Here is a 4,806-nt window from a genome sequence, read left to right as displayed (position 1 = left end):
TTTAGAGGCAGGGTCTTGCTCTATCACCCAGGTTGGAGTGCAGTGGTGTGGTCATAGCTCACTGTAACCTTGAACTCCTGGGTTCAAGTGATCCTCTTGCCTCAGCCTCCCAAGCAGCTGGGAATATAGAAGCATGCCACCATGCTTCCTAGCTAACTTAATTTTTTTTGTGTGGTGATAGGGTCTCACTGTGTTTCCAGGCTGGTCCCAACCTCCTGAGCACAAGCAATCCTTCTGCCTCTGCGTCCCAAAGTGCTGGGATTATAGGTGTGAGCCACCTCGCCCAACCCATTATTAAGATATATTTGACATACAAAAATGTTTAAAGAATATAATTCTGTAAGCATCTATCTATCTGTCTGTTCCCATGAAATCATCATCACAGTCAAAATCATGACCATAGCTCCCATCCAAAAGGCTTTCCTCCTTCCTGCCTGGAATTCTCCCCTCTTCCCCAGCCCATCCCCAGAGAAGCACTGATCTGCCTTCTGTCCCTGTAGGGGATTTTAGATTTGCATTTTCCAAAAGTTTTATAAATGGAACCGTAGAATACTTTCACCCGGTGTGACCATTTTGCAATTCATCCATGTTGCTGCGTGTATCCATCATTTATTCCTTTTTACTGCGGAGTGGTCTGGAATGCTCTTTGTCCTTAAGCAGGTCACTAGATCTCTCTGGGCCTCAGTTTCCTCAGTGGGCAAAGAGACACCAGATTCCCGAGGAACCACCACCCGGCTAACTTTGTCTTTCTTCCTGAGATTCAGAACATCGTGCGTGTCTTCCAGGACCTTCCTTACTATTAATAGGAGCGATGGGACTTCTCCCTGTGCAGCTATTGCCTCAGAGTCTGAAAAAAAATCTCCTTGAGATCTGAATTTGTGGAGAGAAAGAACGTTGGAAACCCCAAGTTCTGGGGCCCCCTGTGCTGGTCGTGACCTTGCAGGCAGCAGCAGCTCCTTCGCCCTGAGCACTTGGGGCACTTGCAGGAGAACTCAGCTCCAATGTTGCAGACGCAGAGGATCAGCTGCAATCCCAGGGTAGACTGCTGTCAGCCCTGCCCTCCTTTCTGCTGGGATCCTGCATGAGGACTATAAATAGTGCAGTGGGTGATCAGGGCTGAGAGTGGGGAGGCAGACTGGGGGACGGGCCCTGCCCTAGAAAAGAAAGGAAACACATTTTTAAAGAAAAGAAAGAGAAACAGACACAAGAGACATTTCTATCTCCTTGGCACTCTTAACCCCAAGTCTTGTTTCTGACAGTTCCACACAGTTCTCATATGGAAAGGGAAAATAGCAGTCTTTTTTTTCTTTGAGACAGGGTCTCACTCTGTCACTCAGGCTGGAGTGCAGGGGCGGCATCACAGCTCACGGCAGCCCTGACTTCCCGGGTTCAGGTGATCCTCCCACCTCAGCCTCCCAAGTAGCTGGGACTACAGGTACATGCCACCGTGCTCCACTATTTTTTTCTGTGTTTTTGTAGAGACAGGGTTTTGCCATGTTGCTCAGGCTGGTCTTGAACTCCTAGGATCAAGCAATTTGCCCAACTCCTAGGATCAAGCAATTTGCCCGCCTCAGCCTCCCAAGTGTTGAGATTACAGGCGTAAGCGCCTGGCCATGCCAAGTCTTGAATAAACATTCTTAGAAAAAAATACAGCAATTAGCAGGGTATGCTACAGCACCCCTGTAATCCCAGTTACTCAGGAGGCTGAGGCAGGAGGATCGCTTGAACTCGGGAGGCGGAGGTTGCAGTGAGCTGAGATTGCACCACTGCACTCCAGCCTGGGCGACAGCGTGAGACTTCGTCTCAAAAAATAAAAATAAAATAAAATAAAAATGCAGCTAGAACTCCCAAAACAGAGAGGACACGTGTTGACGGAGGCAGCCCCGCTGGGCCTAGAGCCACCTGGGGAAAGAAACCCTTCCCTTGAGCTGCAACCTCACCCCTTTCTGGGCGACATCCCTCCCCCTATCAGGAGAGCCTCACCAGCTGCTGGGAGTGGAGGCACTGGCTGGGCTATACTTGTAGGGTCCATTTTTCAAGGTGTCCTGGAACTCTCCCCTCTGGGCATTTACGCCTGTGGTCTAGTTTGAGCAATCTCTGTATTTCTTGCGCAAGAAACCTTCACTTTCCACAGTTACCTTACTCCATCCCCTGGCTCCCGAGGCAAGAACAATGGCTCACTTTGGCCAGTCCAAAGGCTGCCACCCTTCCGATTGATGATAAACCTGAGAGTGGCTTTCTGACTATGCACTGGCACAGGTTCCTTCAGTTTGTTCAGCAGACAGGCATTGAGCATCTTCTCTGCTACAACGGTCACTAGGCAACGTCCCTGGGGCATCTCCGTGACAACCACAGCTCGCCTTCCATCTACCTGAATGACCCTGTGAATACATGCTATGGAAAGCTTATGTCTCAGACTGATTGGAATCAGAATTTTAGAACAAGAAAGTTACTTCATTTCTACTAATTTATTCCCACATTGTTTTGCTGATGTGAAAACTGGGGCGCAAGCAGGTGAAATGGCTGCAGTGAAGTTATAACAGCTGGTGAGTGATGGCCAAGTGCGGTGGCTCACGCCTGTGATCCCAGCACTCTGGGAGGCCGAGGCAGGCGGATCACTTGATGTCAGGAGTCCGAGACCAGCCTGGCCAACATGGTGAAACCTCATCTCAACTGAAAATACAAAAATTAGCTGGCCATGGTGGCATGCACCTGTAATCCCAGCTGCTCAGGAGGTTGAAGTGGGAGAATCGCTTGAAACTGGGAGGCAGAGGTTGCAGTGAGCTGAGATCAAGCCACTACACTCCAGGCTGGGTGACACAGACCCTGTCTCAAAAGAAATAAACAAATAGACCTTCCCTCAGCCTAGAACACGCACCCTTTCCTTCAAAAAATAAAATAAATAAAATAAAAAGAAATAAATAATAAAGCTGGTTAATGGCGAAGTAGGAGGAGAACCCCCGTGTATCACTCAGGGTTGAGTCGGCTACAAATAACAACAGACAAGCGAATGATAACCACAGAACATGTAACAGTGGCTTGAATGAGATGGAAGCTTATTTCTCTCTCAGATTGGGTGGTCAGTAGAGGATTTTTTGGCCACCCCACAATTCCAGGAGCCTAGGCTTTTTTTCACTGTGGCTCTGGCTTCCAGGAACCTCATGATCCAAGATGGCTGCTTGGACTCCAGCCATCACTTTACCATCTTAAGAGGGGGAGGACACCCCATTACCTTTTAAGAGGACTTCCTGTAGTTCACGCCTGTAATCCCAGCACTTTGGAAGACTGAAGTGGGCAGATCACCTGAGGTCAGGAGTTTGAGACCAGCCTGGCCAACATAGTGAAACCTTGTCTTTACTAAAGATACAAAAATTGCTGCCCGTGGATGCTGCCGAAGAAGCATCGTTAAAGTCTGTCTTCTCCCTGCGATCATGTCTAAGTCAGAGTCTCCTAAAGAGCCAGAATAGCTGAGGAAGCTCTTTATTGGAGGGTTGAGCTTTGACACAACCGATGAGAGCCTGAGGAGCCATTTTGAGCAATGGGGAACGCTCACAGACTGTCTGGTAATGAGAGATCCAAACACCAAGCGCTCCAGGGTCTCTGGGTTCATCAGTATGCAACTGTGGAGGAAGTGGATGCAGCCATGACTGCAAGGCCACACAAAGTGGATGGAAGAGTTGTGGAACCAAAGAGAGCTGTCTCAAGAGAAGATTCTCAAAGACCAAGTGCCCACTTAACTGTGAAAAAAATATACGTTGGTGGCATTAAAGAAGACACTGAAGAACATCACCTAAGAGATTATTTTGAACAGTATGAAAAAATTGAAGTGACTGAAATCATGACTGACCGAAGCAGTGGCAAGAAAAGGGGCTTTGCCTTTGTAACCTTTGACGATCAAGACTCCATGGATAAGATTGTCATTCAGAAATACCATACTGTGAATGGCCACAACTGTGAAGTTAGGAAAGCCCTGTCAAAGCAAGAGATGGCTAGTGCTTCATCCAGCCAAAGAGGTCGAAGTGGTTCTGGAAACTTTGGTGGTGGTCGTGGAGGTGGTTTCGGTGGGAATGACAACTTTGGTCGTGGAGGAAACTTCAGTGGTCGTGGTGGCTTTGGTGGCAGCCGTGGTGGTGGTGGATATGGTGGCAGTGGGGATGGCTGTAATGGATTTGGTAACGATGGAGGCAATTTTGGAGGTGGTGGAAGCGATAATGATTTTCACAGTTACAACAATCAGTCTTCAAATTTTGGACCCATGAAGAGAGGAAACTTTGGAGGCAGAAGCTCTGGCCCCTATGGTGGTGGCGGCCAATACTTTGCCAAACCACAAAACCAAGGTGGCTATGGCGGTTCCAGTAGCAGCAGTAGCTATGGCAATGGCAGAAGATTTTAATTAGGAAACAAAGTTTAGCAGGCAGGAGAGGAGAGCCAGAGAAGTGACAGGGAAGCTACAGGTTACAACAGATTTGTGAACTCAGTCAAGCACAGTGGTGGCAGGGCCTAGCTGCTACAAAGAAGACATGATTTAGACAAATACTCATGTGTATGGGCAAAAAACTCGAGGACTGTATTTGTGACTAATTGTATAACAGGTTATTTTAGCTTCTGTTCTGTGGAAAGTGTAAAGCATTCCAACAAAGGGTTTTAATGTAGATTTTTTTTCTATGTATTTATTTATTTATTTGCACCCATGCTGTTGATTGCTAAATGTAATAGTCTGATCGTGATGCTGAATAAATGTCTTTTTTTCCTTTTTTTTTTTTTGATGCTGAATAAATGTCTTTTTTTCCTTTTTTTTTTTCCCTT

At 47.3% G+C, this 4,806-nt stretch overlaps 1 pseudogene across 1 annotated transcript; it reads left to right on the top strand.

Moving 5' to 3' along the window:
- The first annotated feature begins 3,416 nt into the window (after positions 1-3,416).
- On the top strand, positions 3,417-4,400 carry LOC108286680 (annotated as a pseudogene). The gene has a single exon (XR_001818021.2). The product of XR_001818021.2 is annotated as a heterogeneous nuclear ribonucleoprotein A1-like (transcript).
- Positions 4,401-4,806: the final 406 nt, after the last annotated feature.

The sequence above is a fragment of the Cebus imitator genome, unplaced genomic scaffold, assembly GCF_001604975.1.
Source record: "Cebus imitator isolate Cc_AM_T3 unplaced genomic scaffold, Cebus_imitator-1.0 Scaffold15, whole genome shotgun sequence".
NCBI lineage: Eukaryota > Metazoa > Chordata > Mammalia > Primates > Cebidae > Cebus > Cebus imitator.
Note: the sequence above shows the minus strand (reverse complement) of the source record. Positions and strands in the feature narration are given on the sequence as shown.